Source organism: Physella acuta, unplaced genomic scaffold, assembly GCF_028476545.2.
Source record: "Physella acuta isolate Inbredline_101_S28 unplaced genomic scaffold, ASM2847654v3 ptg000276l, whole genome shotgun sequence".
In the NCBI taxonomy this organism is placed as follows: domain Eukaryota; kingdom Metazoa; phylum Mollusca; class Gastropoda; family Physidae; genus Physella; species Physella acuta.
In genome coordinates this window covers 202,890-221,861 of record NW_026731795.1, presented here as the reverse complement: position 1 = coordinate 221,861, position 18,972 = coordinate 202,890, and the positions used below count along the sequence as shown (strand labels likewise).

Below are 18,972 nucleotides of genomic sequence, written 5' to 3'. Positions count from 1 at the left end.
CGTAGCGACCCTTCCCTGGGAAAAACTTTCAAATTTTCGATTTGCACCCCCCCCCCCCCTCAAACTTTCGATTTGCACCCCCCTGAAGTTTTCGATATGCACCCCCCCCCTCTCAAACTTTCGATTTGCACCCCCCCCCTCAAGTTTTTCTCTATATATTTTGCTATTTTTTGCCTTGGTGTCACCCCCGTAAATGATGTCACCCGGTGCGCTCCGCACCGCCCCCCCTCTCGCTACGCCTCTGATCCAGACTGCAAACAAATGCGCAAATTATTTTTTTGCATAAGAAATAATAGCAAGCACAGCAAAGATACAGACCTTCATGAATAGATGCCTTAGACAGATACTGAAATTGAGATGGCAGGACAAAGTGCCGAACTTGGAACTATGGAGGAAAGCTAGGCAAGAGCCTATAGGTGTGTAAATAAGAAGGAGAAAGTGGCGCTGGGTGGGTCACACGCTGTGGAAGGCTCACCCAAATGTTACACGCCAAGCGCTTGAGTGGAACCCCCAGGGAAAGCGGAAGAGAAGGCGCCCAAGACAGACCTGGAGGCGGAGTCTTCTGGAAGAACTGAAGCCAACAGTGATGTCTTTTGAGATGACAAAATTAATAGCCGGGGGTAGGATGAAATGGAAGGAAATGGTTGAGGCCCTATGTTTCATAAGGAGCAAAGAGGATTAAGTAAAGTCAATAGTAGCTCTACCAAATGCAAATGATGTTGAAACTTTGCGCATCGAAGAGATAACTGCACAAAAACGCACTAACAAAATATGCTTGCCGGAAGTAAAAATGAAATGAAGAGGTTTAAGTGTTGACTTATTCAACCGGATTAAATTGAGTAAATAAAAATTATTGGCATAGTAAGTTATCCGTAATTTTGCTTTTGATGTACAGCTTAAGACATTACTTTAAACTATACAAATGTAAACAAACAACATTTTTTTCCCCAATTTTTTAATTTTGTTTATTTAACTAAAACACTAAAAACATCAATTAGATCTAAATCTAGATTACTGTAGATCTCTAGCCACATCCAATCTTCAGTAAAGTCCAAATAAAAATCAAACACTTAGATTATATAACCATGGCTATTTTATTATTTGGCAAATACTTTAGAATTTGAATGATTATTTAGGAAACAATGGTGCTTCTTTTATGTAACTTTGCCTTAATAATTGAGCAGGATTGTTTCATTATGTTGATATACATTTTTTACAGTAGATTTTTACTGTGGCTAATTATACATGAACAAACAACTTGGGTGATTTTGTATTCAGATTTTCTTTGTCCAAAATATTACATACCACTTTATGGAGAGATTGTTGTTTTTTTGTAGATTACCTCAAGTGTTGAATATATTTAATATTTTTACTTTTTTGTAACTTAAGAAACATTTTAAGAAGTTGAATAGAATTACGTCGCATTTATTTTAGTACTGATAATGTAAATATAAACATGGCAGAACTAGGTCATTAAGATTTTAGAGACAAAGTTTTGAGTATAAATTACTACAAAGTGAGGTTCTTTTTAAATCGATCACCGAGTTCCTGTACAGTCAGTCAATGTTTTTTCTTACAAATGATAACGATTTTATTAATGTTTAAAGGACCTCTCTTGACTACTCCCAAACGAAGCCATTATCTATACCACAATGAATTAGGCCTATATAAGAAAAACGCTAGATTACAAATTTATTCCCATGTTTAACTCGATATAATTTCCATAATCACCATCGCAGTCCGCCCTAAACAGGATTCTAGCAAAAAATAGATCTAGCAAAAAATAGACGTTCATTTCATGCATTAAAAGAGCTATATTGCAATTAATTGACTACCGCAAATTGAAGTCATGTTTTCAACTGTTAAATATAATGATAAGTGCTATGGTGGTGAGTGATAAATTTTACAATGAAAAAAAAACAAATTGAGCAGTGTAATTTCACAAAATAAAATTACAGATGTAGACGGGGTAAAATTTAAAACTTAATATTTAAGAAGTAAACGGAGTAATTAAAAAAAAGAAATATTATTAACATTTAAATAAAGTTGTTTTACAAAAAATAAAATTATATAACAAGTGTACAAAGCTTTTTAAAAACGGTAAATCAGAAGTAAGAAGTAATCTCCAGAAGTACATTTTTCAGAAGTAAACAGAGTAATGAAATACAAAAGGCTACTCACGTACAGAGCTTTCTGGAATGTCTTCCTTCTCCGGTGTTTCCTGTTCGATATTTGTGCGGATTCTACGTCAACTTCTGTTGGAGATGGAGTTTCCAACGATGTTATGAGATTAGAGTGTTATTCTGCCCCAGGACGTGTGAACTTGTCAATGTGCTCAATCAGCCAACATAGAATCAACTGCCAGAACGTTGATCCTAAGTTAGACCGAGTTCCATATTGTACACACAATACCGTTCAAATATTGTAAGTAAGGAAAAAAAATTGCACATTTTCTGTTGAGAGATTCGTGTGTTTAATTCCATGAAATACAAATTAGTTGTTTTTATTGTAACCGGTATTTTAACATTGCATACATACAGTTACAACAAAAACCCTAACACAAAAGAATTAAAAACATGCAAATTTCTTATCTGCTACAAATATAGAGAACTAAATTATAACAAGATCAGAGAAATTCGAGAAAGTGATTTCAAGTATTTTGAACAACTGAGGCAATTGTAAGCTATTCAAATCAATTATTTTTTTTTCCAAAATGTAAACCATGACTTTAAAAATGTGTGGCATTTATTATCCAATCAATTTAAAATTTAGAATAATAAAACTGTCTGAATCAAATCTCTCTCTCTCTCTCTCTCTCTTTCTCTGTCTCTCTCCCTATATATATATATATATATATATATATATATAAATACTTGTATATATATATATATAAATATATATATATAAATATATATATATATATATATATATATATATATATATATATATATATATATATATAGGTATCTCAGATATAATGAATTAGCTGTTATTCATTTAAAAGCCTTCAAAAACTTGTATCAGCTACGAATTTTGTAAGATATTTATTATTCCACATTTTGTATTCGCTGTTTTCTTTTTTCTTTTTTGTTTTCTTTTTTCCTTTTCCGATTATTCGAATTGAAATCAAACATGACATTATTCTGTGTGAATAGTAAAGGGGCATGTTTAGCTCTTTACAAAACACAAAATAAACAAACGATCCAAATCGTATAAAGACATAAATAAAACCATTAATATAGCTATTGAAAATGATCACATGATTTATAAGTTCCCAGACAAAAAACCAGAGAGAAAACAAATTAGAGTGACACATATAATTTAATTAAAGGTAGAACTTAAAACACGTTCACAATTATTTGCTCTGATCTGCGTACATATATTTATTTATTAAACAAAAATCAATTACATTCTATTCAAATTAAATATTCATCATAATTATTGAAGTATGTGTAGGCTCTCTCTTTATATATATATATATATATATATATATATATATATATATATATATATATATATATATATATATATATTCACATATGCTTGTACAGAAATAATCTGTTTTTTAAAAGATGTTTCGAATTTTTTCTTTTCTATAACAGAGATTTAAGTGAAAATCGTATTGCTGAGGTTAGTGTGATGAATGTTAACTTGCCGCACATACCGAACCTTTTTGTGTAAGCGATTTATAAATATCATCAACATTTAATTTTGCAAAACAAATTAGCCAGTCTTAAAAGTATACGCTATTAAAGATATAACTAGTTTTTCATCCTAAAAAACATTGTTAACTCCGATGATTAGTAGATCATTTCTTGAACAATCTGTATAGCACTGCGTTAAGATAAACTTGATTATCCTTTTTTAACAGAGACATACGGGGAAACCCCGTCAGCCGGATAGATGGTTATATTCTGTTAACCATGGTTGGTTTTAAACATACAATGTAAGTATCTTCAATTGAAAAAAATACTAGGGAACAATGAATACTTATATTATTCCTTTTTGATTAAGATTCAGCACATTGAAAAAAACGAAATTTAATTCATTTTCAACTTTACACACTGTTGTGCGGAAACACAAACCACTTTTTTTCTCATCTTGAACTCAAATGTAAAAATATTCATGCCATTTGGATCCAAGGTGTGTAGAACAGGGGTCGGCAACCTGCGGCTCGCGAGCCGCATGCGGCTCTTTTGATATCAAGATGCGGCTCTCCAGCTCCTTGCGCAAATACTAATAATCTTAATAAAAAAATAAAATATTTGAAATAAAAATATGTTAGTGGCTCTTTAAAACCAGGGAAAATTTGAAAATTGTAACTTTTGGCTCTTCTGCTTCAAAAGGTTGCCGACCCCTGGTGTAGAACAATCCAGACATTTATGAACAAAACGTCGGTGTGGTCAAGTCGGTAAAGCTCATGGCTGCTAAGCCAAAAAGTCTCGAGTTCGAACCCTCGGGCAGATGAGGCCCGTTAGCTGGTGACAGCCACTCTTCTAGGAGAGACAACTCCAAAATCAAACAACTGCTGCCTTGTAGTTTGTTCTTGGTTGGACAAAGGCTATGGAAGCAAATCCAAAAAGAAAAGCAGGCTGAAATCGGAGTCAATGCCTCAATGGTACATAACCAGTTGACACGTATCCTTAATTGTGATGGAGGCGTGGTCGAGTCGGCAAAAGCTCATGGTTGATAAATTCGAACAAAGCCTCTGGCAGATAAGGCTCGATCCCTTCCAACACTAAAAATTAAGAACAAAGAAGAAGAAGAAGATGAACAAAAGTTCCAATGGATGTATTGAAAATACAGCGTCATGACAGAAAAGAAAAACACGAAGTGTAGACGGAAAAGAATAGAAATATAAAACTTGGAAAGAAAATGGAAATGGATTTGTCACACACTAAAACATTGCAATAGATTCAGACAGGACTGGGAATAATGGAATACCCAGGGCAAAACACGCAGTTTGCTGGAAAAGGTTTAAAAATTAGAACTTGAACGCCTGGGAAACATTAATAAGACTGGCATGAGACTGGACTTAAAAATGTAAAATGGTTTTACTTCATTAAAGATCATAAAGTTATGGACGAAAATACGTAATACAAAATATTTATATCATTAATAATATTAATAATATTAATTAATAATTATTAAATAGTATTAGAATTTATCTTAGGAAATAACATGTCTGTTTTGAACGATATGATTGTGCATAATAAAATAAGTGTTAGCTTTCTTGCCCAGTAGTAAATTTATGTAGAAATAAGCTTTAAAACTATAACCTACTCCGATTTTAAAACCATTTTTAAAATGATTTTTCTAATGCATTTTTATTTTTCTGTAACTACAGTTACATTGATAGCCAGTCTCTTACATGTAGCTGCGAGATGATGCTGCTCAAAGACAAATTGGTTGAGATTTTCGTCGCAAGCGATGTACTGACCGCATTACAAAACTTTCACTGCATAAAAGACGGTATAACCATACCTTACGGTTTAGCAAAACCAGACCAGTTTGAACAGTGCACAGGTTTGTACATTCTATTTAGCTCAAACACTTTTTTTACTAGTTTGTACATTTTGTGAGGCCAAAAACTGTGTTATACGTTTGCACATTTTAGCGACATCACTAATTGTTTTTAGTTGTGTTTGTTTTAGTTAGGTCATAAATGTTTTACAGGTTTGAACATTTTAGTAATGTCACAATCTGTGTTAACGCTTTGTACATTTTAGGTAAATCACACATTTTATACAGGTTCGTATAATTTAGTTAGATCATACATCACAACTATGCCCCCCCCCCCCGCCTGCCCAGTATCACCTACCCCTCCACCTTCCTCTGAACGTAATAGAAATTATATAGAAAATACATACTTTACCATCTTCCGCCCAAACCCTCCGGAAAATGTAGTGCGCCCCCTCCCGGGGAAAAAAGTCTGAAAGAAACACTGGTCAGGGGACGACTTTCGGATTAGCTGTCGCGATGTTATCCATTAGATCACATCGTCCCCTCGTCAGCGTGGTCGAGTCGGTAAAGCTCATGGTTGTTAAACCGAAACGTCTCGAGTTCGATCCCTCGGGCAGATGAGGCTCGTTATCTGGGGACAGCGACTCTTCTAGGAGAGACAACTTTAAAATCAAACAACTTGTAGTTTGTTTTTGGTTGGGCAAAGGCTATGGAAGCAAATCCAAAAAGAAAAGCAGGCTGACATCGGAGTCAATGGCCTCAATGGCGCATAACCAGTTGACCCGTATCCTTAATTATGATGGAGGCGTGGTCGAGTCGGCTAAAGCTCATGGTTGTTTAAAAATTCGAGTTCAAACCCTCTGGCAGATAAGGCTCGATCTCTTCCAACACTAAAAATTAAGAACGAAGAAGAAGAAGAAGAAGTCCCTTCGCCTATTGTTTATCTAATCTCTTAGGTTTGCACCGTAAATTTACTTTGTTGGTGGTTTTCTCCTATTTGATGACATCATGGTTTGTGATAGACACGAAATATTTAAAATGTCCAGTTTGATGTCATTAGCTATAACTATAACCTTAAGCCACAGAGTCGGAAAATTTAGCGACTGCTTAGGGTCGGCGTGGTCGAGTCGGTAAAGCTCATGGTTGCTAAACCGAAAAGTCTCGAGTTCGAACCCTCGGGCAGATGAGGCTCGTTAGCTGGGGACAGCCACTCTTCTAGGAGAGACAACTGCGGCCTTGTAGTTTGTTCTTGGTTGGACAAAGGCTATGGAAGCAAATCCAAAAAGAAAGCAGGCTGAAATCGGAGTCAATCAATGGTACATAACCAGTTGACACGTAATCCTTAATTGTGACGGAAGCATGGTCGAGTCGGCAAAGCTCATGGTTGATAAATTCGAAAAAAAAAAGTCTCGAGTTCAAACCCTCTGGCAGATAAGGTTCGAACCCTCCCAAAACTAAAAATTAAGAACGAAGAAGAAGAAGAAGATGCCATTAGCTATAACCCTAAGCCACAGAGTCGGAAAATTTAGCGACTGCTTAATTAAGATGAAATCAGCTCTTCCGATACACAATTCTTTTTGTATTATCAGGGCAAGATTTCAACCTGCTGTCAGAGGTTTTTGAATGCCCAGTTTGTGTCAACAAAAGCTCCAACTACGCATGTCTGGAGTCGGGCTACACTGCTTGTGTTGGGGAAAAGGTATATACAAATGTTGAGTCTTTTATAGAACTGAAGTCTAAATTTACAAAGATGTGTTCTTACAAAAAAACATATGAACATTGGCAAAGATGGGTATTCCCCCTTTCTATCTATCGTCCTCACCCATTTCATACTTCCCGTTGGTCGAATAAATCTGAATAAATAACTAAATAACTTGCTTGTGTGCATACGTCTTGATCACCATACCAGGCCATATATATATATATAAATATATATATATATATATTTTTATATATATATATATATATATATATATATATATATATATATATATATATATATATATATATGTTAATGCCAATCAAATAAATTAACGATCTAATTTGTGTGTTACCAGAGAATGTGTTATTCCGAGATCACGTGGGATGAAACAGGTTTTTTGATCACCGCCCGGTGTGAGGACATTGGGGTGTGTTTGAACTCAGAGGTCAACAACCCTGACCTTTGCACCTACACAGGCGGGGTTCCGGTCACGTGTGTTTTCTGCTGTTTAGGACATGACTGTCAAGAGCACTCTATCGGAGGTAGTTAGATGTTTTATGAGAGGTAGTTAGATGTTTTATAAGAGGTAGTAAGATCTTTTATGAGAGGTGGTGATATGTTTTATGAGAAGTAGTTAGATGTTTTATGAGAGGTAGTTAGATGTTTTATGAGAGGTAGGAATATGTTTTATGAGAGGGAGTTAGATGTTTTATGAAAGAAAGTAAAAAGTTTTATGAGATGTAGTATGATGTTTTATTAGAGATTGTTAGATGTTTTATGAGAGGTGGTTGGATGTTTTATTGGGAGGTAGATAGATGTAAAAATATTTGTCAGCGATAGATTAAAAGGTTTATTGATACGATCATATTTAGTCTACTCCTTTCATGGAAATACTAACATATTATAATATTATTATTACTTATGTTTTTCCAAAAACTCCATCTTGAATATCTTAAGCGTGTCTATACAAATGATAGAATTTGGAGAAATACAAAATCGTGTATTACTTCTATGATTATTTGATCACTTTGCTTTAATGCAGTGGCGTAGCGAGGTCGGGTGTCATCCGATGCGGCACTTAATGGTGTCACCCCCCCCCCCCCGCTTTCGATTTGCACCCTCCCCCCTCAAACTTTCGATTTGCACCCCCCCCCCCCTTTCAAATGTTTCTCTATATATTTGACTATTTTTTGCCTTGGTGTCACCCGGTGCGGTCCGCACCCCCGCCCTCCCCCTCTCGCTACGCCTCTATTTTAATGTGAAGGTTATATTTTCTATAATGCAAATATCTGAATTTTAGGGTACTTAGAGTATGCAGACTATTTTATTATTTTAGTAAAACCGTTTATCTCTCACAGTCAAAATGGACTTCTGTGATGGGAAAACACCACTATACATTTATCTCTCTATTTCATATAAGAGGTCGGCGTGGTCGAGTCGGTAAAGCTCATGGTTGCTAAACCGAAAAGTCCCGAGTTCGAACCCTCGGGCAGATGAAGCTCGTTAGCATGGTTGAAAAATTCGAAAAAAAAGGCTCGAGTTCAAACTGGCAGATAAATCTCGATCCCTTTCAACACTAATAATTAAGAAAGAAAAAGAAGAAGAATATACGATCCAAATTTCGGTTATAAAATATTATACACTTAAGCTAGTACAGAGTATTTACAGGTCGGACTGTGGATTATACTTACTATCTAGCCTACATGAGAGATGGCTTATCATTACACGACGATATCAATGGAAATATTACGGCTTTTAATAAAGAGCAGAATAGGATTTCGAATGCAGTATGTATTTTAAAATATTCTCAATGTTTTATGCTATAGACTATAGACCATTTCCTGAGAAACGGTTATTCGTGAAAGACTGTATTTTTATACAGAAATATTGAAACGTTAAAGTGTAGTAAAAAATTAAATAACAAAGAAGGCAAGTAGTAGTGGATTCTTCTGCTCTACATTCCTTCACTCACACCGGAACGTACACACACATATTATATATATATATATATATATAACTTTTTTATTTATAGATTAAAAAGATGGTTGGTACACTACCAGGTGGGTTGGACGCGTATATCTTAAGTTATGAGTAAGTATTGCATATCAAATTAGTAGAATGTATTAAAGGTTGGCTCATTGAAACATCCACACCTATTTAGATTTGTATCTTTGGAATACACTAACACAGGGGTCGGCAACCTTTTGAGCCAGAAGAGCCAAAAGTTACAATTTACATAACTTCACAGTTTTAAAGAGCCGCCAACATTTTTATTTCAATATTTTGCCATTTGATTATGGTTTGGATATATACTTTTGAATTTTGATTTTAAGTAAATAGCTTTAAATATGAAATAATATTTATACTTAAAAAGCATACTAATATTTCGCACAAAACATATTAAAGAGTATTTTACCTAGCTCTGCTATGCTAAAATTAGTAATCAAATTATATAACTATACGACTATCCCAATCCGGGAGGTGTCTCCCATAGCCAGGCAGCCCTCAACACGGTCAACTCCGACCACTGGTTTGGATATCGGTCGCTTCTGTCTTCGATTCTCACCGGGCTTATCTTCCACCCCACTGAATGCAGGGTAAACTCTTACCCCACCGGCTCAACCGTAGGAAGCTAATAACTGAAAAAAATAACACGTCACTCAGGTCACATTAATGCATACTGACCGATAGAGAAATGCATTCTGAATAAGAATAATATTCCTCATTTAGCGATATTCGAAAAAGTCGTCAGTGTCAAGAATGGAACCTTCGCCACGGGGCTGGCTACAGCACTGTTGTGGGTCTGGTGCCCATGCGATTGTCAGCTGTCCGTATCCTTTCCGCCTCCCCAACTCACATTCAGTGGCTTAGCCAGGATCGTCTCAAGGGGACAAACTTTCGATTTGTACCCCCCCCTCATACTTTATATATATAATATACCGAGGGGTCTATGGGGGTTATTACCCCCCCCTACCCCCCCCCTGCCTACGCCACTGCTCACATTGTTCTCTTATGAGTGTTTTTATCCTGTTTTAAGTTGTTTTTTTTTATAATAATTTTAATGAGTTTTGAAAATAATGTAAAATAATTATTGATATTTGTGCATGGAACTGGAGAGCCGCAACTTGACATCAAAAGAGCCGCATCCGGCTTGCGAGCCGCAGGTTGCCGACCCCTGCACTAACACAGTCTCGTTCTTATAATCACAATTTTTTTTTCACTTTAATCGTAAATTGAAAATTGTTATTTTTGTTTTCAAACGCCAACTGATTTTAAGTGTTTCACATTAAACACAATTTTAAAATATAGATATCAATATGTTTTACGAAAAGCAATAAAGACGATTAACAAAACACGAAAACATACAAAAGGTCTAGATGTGTTTTATTGTCACGTTAACTTACCTCATTTAACAAAAATCTTCTACTTTTATCTAACAGAAAGGATATAGAAAGCAGATCTCTCTACCGAATATTATTAAGACTTGAAGTGACAGTGTTTAGTGTCGTGAGTTTTCAGGAAGTCAGTGAAGCGATACAGAACGGCATTTCTTTAAACGCCAAAATACCCGAGAGCTGGTTCCTCAAAGAGAAAATCGACTTGGATTCCATATACTTTTTAGGTGATGACAATCTCAGGATTTTTTAACTAGAAGATCAATTAAATACGATCTAAAGTTTCACAGGATTAAAAAAAATAGATTCAGTAGTTTTTGCTGAAAAAAGTGCTCTGATTTGTAACATGTAAACTTAAATAATTAAAGCAAAGTGTAAATGCTATATAATGGCAGCAGATGCAATAGATATGTATGGTTTCTATTGATAAACAAATCCTACTTAAACAGCTATTGAGTTATTTTATACTTCATTTACTATAATCAATAGAAAAATTGAAAACACTATTAAAATATCTCTAAAATGAAACGTCATGTAGATAATCTCTAAAAAAACTAGATGGCAACAATTGTCCAAAGAGCACAACACAGAAGTACTTTAAGACAGTAACATGGGATGAGGCAAAAGTTGGAGAGACACAAACAAGAATTGTGACAACAAACGGTGTAGAGATGCTCTGTACTAGAACCTGGTAATGTCATTGTCCGAAGATATAAACAGTTCTGCAGACTTGAATTATATTCATATTTGTAATTATCTTTTACTATAAAAACAATACTTGTTGAAAACGGTTATTAATTTTAAAGTGCAAATGTAAATGTGCATACTTTGATGTAGTAGGCGCGCTTTGTTTTTTAAATCACAATTTATAAACAGTTCCATACAAAAGGGAACTTCTAAATTTAGTAAAACAAAATTAATTAAAAACAAAAAACTCTTATGTAACTTTCGGGAAAAGGTCTAAGTAAGCTCTTATGAAAGATTTGATATAGCTTTTCAGAAGACGGCATGGCGAAATGGAGTTCGGTGACGTACCAGGACTTGACAGGGGACTTGCGTACCGGTAGGCGGGGTATGTGGTTGGTGAAAATGTCATTTTATTTTATTTTCATGCTTAATGTCATACAACCTGAGCTCAGGGCGTAGCGAGGGGGGGAGGGGGGCGGGGGTGCGGATCGCACCGGGTGACACCATTGAGGGGGGGGGGGGGGTGAAAATCGAAAGTTTGAAGGGAGGGTGCAAATCGAAAGTTTGAAGGGGGGGGGTGCAAATCGAAAATTTGAAAGTTTGCCACCGGGAAGGGTCGCTGCGCCTCTGGGGGATGACACCATTAAGTGCCGCACCAGGTGACACCCGACCTCGCTACGCCATTGCCTGAGCTTATGTGGCTTGTTTTTAAATAAAAACATAAGTTAAATTGCTCTTTTTAATGAGGTTTTTGAATGGGTCAGTATAGTAAATAATTCTTTATTTAAACGTTCGCTTCGAAAACGAACATTTTATAGTTTTTACACACAAGACATGCAGTTGTTTGTATTACTTCCATATTGAATTCCAGCGATTTTAATATTTTTGTAATTGTATTTTAATTTTCAGATATATCAAAAAGACAAGGTATAAACCTAATTATTATCTTTACGTTTAAATTATTTTTCCCCTTATTTTTTTGGAACATTTAATAAAATAAAAATATTTTGTATATTACTTATTAAATAAATTTGCATTTTAGATATTGATATAAAAATAATTTAGATATTCGTTTAACATAATTTAAACAGGAAACATTTTTTTAAAATATTGATATGTGGAATATTTATGCTGATTGACTATTTGATCCAAGACTAGTTTAACTTTTGACAAATTGCCTTCAAAGATAACAATATTGCATTTTTTGTTCAAGTTCTAGCCTCGACTGATCTATATTTGGAGTATGTCTTTTGGACGCATAACGAAGCTCTGAAACATTTAACAATGACAGCTTACTTTCTAAGTGTAGAGAATTGTGAAGTCACAGTACGTACTTCTCCAAATTAATTATCTCCATGTCTATTAAGAGATTTTTCCTAAGGCCCTTTGGCGCCTCACAGAATATTATAACAAAAGTATACGAGTGGCTTACATTTTACTTATAACCTATGTGTCACCACACAAAAATTACTTATTAAATATAATTTCTTTTGAATATATAATATTTTATACCCAATTCAAGGGGTTATTGTGAACTAAATATATTGAATACAATCACTAAAATAAAAGCATTATTTAAGAATATAATTATGGTTTCTAATTTGTTACTTTTAAATAAATAAAAATACACTAGTTTACAAGTCATTGTCAATGTATGATTAACTTTTCAAAAAGAGCAAATGCAGATTAAAACAATGTAACTGAATGCTTTTTTTTTAAATTCTAGATTGAATATTATGACCATACTGCACGGTGTGTCATTGCCAAACACAGTCAGAACGTGCAAAAATTAAACTCAAGCAGCTCGTATACACTGCTGAGATGGTAAATACACTTTGAGTACAAAACATTTTTAATGTAAATACAAATTTTCAAGTTTCTTAATCTCTTTTTCAATTACACACCAAAAGCACACACGTAAACATTTAGCTGCACAGAGTATGAAGGATGGCGTAGTTTTCTTTGTGTGCTCTAATGTGTGCAGTGAGGAATTGTTTTAGATAGGTTACGGTACGAGAATCCGCCAGTGATCGTCATCATGACTCCATGTGGAGCATAGGGTTAGAAAATACAACTAGTAAAGAGTTATCAAAAAATTCTTTAAAATGTTAGCAAAGCAAAATATATTGCGTTTAAGAAAATCTATAGTCCTATACACACACACACACACACATATATATATATATATATATATATATATATATATATATATATATATATATATATATATATATATATATAAGTATATATATATATATATATATATATATATATATATATATATATATATATATATGCATAAATTACAAAATTAGACTTTACTTTAAAAAAGTAATATATACAGTACAAAAATGTAATCCCTTAATCCCATAGGAATCAGCTTGATGAGACGAGAAGGACAATGCGGGATACGAATTTTACCATCTACCATTTTTTGAATGATATTCCGTATGAATTTGACGTGATTATTGTTATCACGGACTATTCATCTATCCTGGAAACTATTCATTTGCTGGATTATGACATGTGGAGCCAAAGCTATTACTTCGCGGTCACCGAGTACGTTTTACAAATATACAGCTTCATTACAATAGTAGATATTGAACAAGTTACAATAGTTTACATCAATACAGCTTCATTACAATAGTAGATATTAAACAAGTTACAATAGTTTACATCAGTTTACATCAGTACAGCTTCATTACAATAGTAGATATTAAACAAGTTACAATGTTTTACATCTAGGCAGCTTCATTACAATCGTAGATATTAAACAAGTTGCAATGTTTTACATCAATGCAGCTTCATTACAATAGTAGATATTAAACAAGTTACAATGTTTTACATCAATACAGCTTCATTACAATAGTAGATATTAAACAAGTAACAATGATTTACATCAATACAGCTTCATTACAATAGTAGATATTAAACGAGTTGCAATGCTTTACATCAATACAGCTTCATTACAGTATTATATTTTAAACAAGTTATAATGTTTTACATCAATACAGCTTCATTGCAGTAGTAGATTTTAAACAAGTAACAATATTTTTAAATTAATACAGCTTCATTACTGTAGTGGATAACAAACACGTTACAAAGTTTTACAATAGTACAGCTTCAGTACTCTAGTCAACGAGGTTATATCTTTTACTTAAGTAAGGACTTATTAAAATAACGGATTTTTAAGAATAGATTTAAAAAAAAAACGTTAATACTTCTTACATTGGGACAGCTTCTTTATAATAATTTCTGAGAAATAATATGCTACGTTTGACATTAGTACAGATTCATTTCAATAATTTATTTTTAAAAATTGTTAAAAAGATTTATATTGGTGCTTCTTCTTTACAATAGTGGATAAAAAAAGTTAACATGTTCACAATGCTACAGCGTTATAAAAATAATTGTATAGCTAATAGAAAACTGCAATATCTAACAATAGCAGTCTATGGGCTTGCTCACAGCGTTTACAATATTGTATAGTAAATTTTAAAAAACCCAGTTTTTTTTTTTTTTTTTTTTTTTTTTTTTTTTCAAAAGTTACACTTTTTGCCTCGACGTTTAATAAAGTAAACGATTAACAAAACCTGTAAAAATACGTAGGCCTACTAAACTACATAAAAAGAATTCCCCATTTCTTTTTAGAACCGAGATATATTTGACACAACGTTGAAATGTAGCTATGTGATAACCATAACACACGCGTTGAAAATGTGAAACAGTATGTTTGACACACCGGTTCTGAGCTCTGCGACATTGCGTGAATGCCTACACACACGAACACACTCACATATATATGTATATATATATATATATATATATATATATATATATATATATATATATATATATATATATATATATTATATATAATTCTCCTCTGGGAGACTCTAGCAAACAAGCTGTAAACTCGCTCCCTTCCACCCCCACCCCTACATGGTCTGGTGAGCTGTGGTTCACTCTAAATGTTTACAAACAGAGCCGGGTTTAGTGACGACTATTAGGGGCAGATAATTTAGTTTGAAACGATTTTAAACGTAGGGGGGGGGGGGGGTAACTAAGTGGAGTTTACTTAAACGGAGGGGGAGTGAATGAGCGGGGGGGGGGTTATCGTCCTTAACGAGCTACGTATAGTGTTTTAAATAAATATTTTCAGTGGCAGCGTTGGTAGTGTCGAATTTACAAATTAGGAATAACTGAAAAGTAGAAAAAACAACAACTAAATAGCGGCGTATGATATGCCGCGGGTCGGCTCGTATAATATAATTTATTTATTAATTTTTTTCTTTCATTTTTTTTTTAATTTATTACATGAACCTTACAATTTAGCTTACATTCCTATTTGGAAATCGTGAGTGATTATGACGCTGGGCTTGATGTTCTGTTCCTTTGTGAGACTACTGCAAACGATCCTCTTCATTACGAATTATCCAGGTATCTGAGCTATGAATTGACACTTTAGTTTTCCTTGTTTAAAAAGTTTTTTGCAGCTTTTGGATAAAAAAAAATAGAATGTTTTTTTTTTCCACATGCGAAGAGATAGTGTGTTCGGCGTAATTACTTTTCCTAACGTGAATCAAAAACCTAACAGAACTGGGTTGACTCAGTGACTAGATCTGAACTAGAGACATTTGGGTTGGCAGTCGAGAATTTACCTCTCGTTTACGAATAATTCCCTAGAAAATTGTGCGTTGACTTGACTGATTCCTTTGTGGCTACTGAGACGTATAGGGTTCCAGCCACAATTCTCCATCAGTTTTGAGCTGCTCGCTTTAGCTGCACCCACGTAAGCCCAGCTGCCATTGTCTCATCTTATGTCTTTCTCCGGGGGGTTTCCTTGGCTGGCCAACTTTCCTCTTCCTTTGGAATTCCAGTCTAATGCTTCTATCAAAATGTTATATTCTCCCAGTGGCGTCGATAGATCGGGTGTCACCCGGTGCGGCACTTCGTGGTGTCACCCCCCCCCCCAAAAAAAAAGCAATATATATATATATATATATATATATATATATATATATATATATATATATATATATATATATATATATATATGTATATATATGTGTGTGTGTGTGTGTCTACATAGGCCTCTAATTTAAATATTTGCCACATACGCGTACATGTATGTTTGGTTTGGGCATGTTGTTGATTGTGACATAGTAGACAGATGTTATTCACAAAATCAAAATCTTACAGCTTTTTGGTAAAAGACCACTGGATTCCTGAGTCGTTGTTTTTATTCTTCCTCGGGATCCAGCCGATTACCATCAAATATTTAATTAGCTATCATTAACAAAAAAAAAAGATGTATAATGTATATAGTATTGTTTCCAGACTATATTTGATGAAGTTATTTATCAAAGTTTTGCATTGTAACTAGTGTACATTTGTCCAAATTCTGCAGAATGGTTCCTTTGTTAATATCATTTAAATCAAGTATACCGCTAACCGATGGAGTGATACATGCTGCCGGTAAGGGTGACACTTTTAAAACCATCGATGATACTTTTGTATACTCTAAAAACATACATTCGTATACACTTCTTTGACATTTTTTACACCATAGCGGTTAATTTTAAAACAGTGGTGTGAACGAGAGCCGATGGTTTAAAGTCTTTTGATTTGACAAAAAAATAATTCGTTTCAAGGAGATTTATGTCGGTATATTGTTTTTGAGTGTGAGCTTAATTTGAAAAATAAATAAAAATAAAGTTCTATTGGATATTGTAAAATATTGGGCATAGTTAGACATAGATGAAATGGCGATAATCTAAACCAAAAAATATAGTCTCGAAATTCGACGAAAGGTCAATTAACTTTATATATATATATATATATATATATATATATATATATATATATATATATATATATATATATATATATATATATATATATATATATATATATATATATATATATATACATATATATATATATATAATTACACATTGGATTTATTTCATGTTTTAGTATTTTCGGTAACTATACAAACTTTTTAAAAAGGCTAAAAGCAATTTGGTGGTTTTCATTTTGTCATTGATATCTAGGTCTTGTTGTTTAAAAAAGAAATTATTTATATTTTTTAAATTTCAAGTTAATACAAAGTAGATTAATCAGATTAATCAGTTTCTGATAAAAAATTTCTTCCGAAAGTGAAACAGGTTATTATCGATGCATGTACAATTAAATAGAAATATTGTATTTAACCCGAAAAAACGTTCAAGTTTTCACCGCTTGCAACGCTTTATTAAATTAATTTTTTTTATTTTATTTTTTTTATTTTTTATTTGTATAAAGCATGAATCTTTTTACACTATGTGTTGTCTTATGTGATGTCATTATTCTCAGCTGTAAATCTATACTCAGAGCGTCCTTTCATTGTTATGGTGATGGGTTTTCAGAAGGCACACGCTTCGGGACAGACACTGTTATATGCATCGGGTGAAATATATATTATATATCATGGCTATTTTAGATGTATTAGTTGTAGATCGTATCAACAATAATAGTATGTGTGCATATAATTAAAATTGAATTTGTATATTTATATTTATTAGTATATTTTAAAAGCATAATATATATATATATAACTATATACTATACTATAATGTATATATATATACATTATATATACACAGTGTATATAACATAATGAGTACAATCTTAGACAATCATTAGAAATTTGAACACTTTATCCCTCAGAATTGCTTTTTTCTGAAATAGAAGGATTAGAGTGGTATCAAATAGACGCGGCGAATCTTGACAAAAAAAGCAATTATTTTATCGTGGGAAATGCGTGCAATTTAACAATTACTGTGCCGTCACTTCAACAGATAATTACAATAATTGACAAAGACACTGCAATTAAAGTAAGAAAAACGTTTGTATTTGAAGTGTTTACCTACCTAATACATTTAAAAATTAATTTTGTTGTAAGATATATTGAAATGCTTCTTTTCTTTTTAAAAAAGATGTTTTTCTTTTAAATTCTGACGTATCATCAAATACTTAGTGTTCGCTAGACTCGAATTTTAATATTAATATTTATATATATATATATATATATATATATATATATATATATATATATATATATATATATATATATATATATATATATATATATATATATATATATATATATATATATATATAAATATATATATATACTAGCTGCATCCCGTGCTCCGCCACGGTAAATCTTTTTTAAATGCACCAACTTGGGAACAGAACAAAACACAACACAAACGAACGCAAAAAAAAAACTCAAACGAAAAAAACAAACACAACAATCATAACATAAACACAATTTGAATTCAATCATAAAGGCATATTGCTCACAGTCTAGCCCGTAGCGCCAAATCGCGCCCTTTCCGGTAATTTGCACCCTTGTCCCCCCCGCCCTAAAACTTTCGATTTCCACCCCCCCCCCTCGCATATTTTTTCCAACCCACTTTGGCGCCCCCTAAGGTCGGCACCCGGGGACATATGCCCCCCCCCCCCCCCTCGCTACGCCTCTCCTATAAAACCCCTAGCTTGTCCGCAACCGGAAAGATAGAATAATAATTAGTAAACAGTATAAATAATAGGCAGTACTTAAAATATCCGTGTTTTACCTACAATATTTCACTTTATCCATTCACGCATTTTTTTTTCCAGTGCTTTAAATTTTAAAAATCTACAATAGATTTTCATAACTAAAACCATTGCGCACCT

General features: G+C 33.3%; 1 long non-coding RNA gene across 1 annotated transcript; it reads left to right on the top strand.

Moving 5' to 3' along the window:
• The first annotated feature begins 2,963 nt into the window (after nucleotides 1-2,963).
• Nucleotides 2,964-3,938, top strand: LOC131939376 (uncharacterized). The gene is made up of 3 exons (XR_009386416.1): nucleotides 2,964-3,035; nucleotides 3,603-3,677; nucleotides 3,872-3,938. It is a non-coding gene; the product is annotated as an uncharacterized LOC131939376 (long non-coding RNA).
• The last annotated feature ends 15,034 nt before the right edge of the window (nucleotides 3,939-18,972 follow it).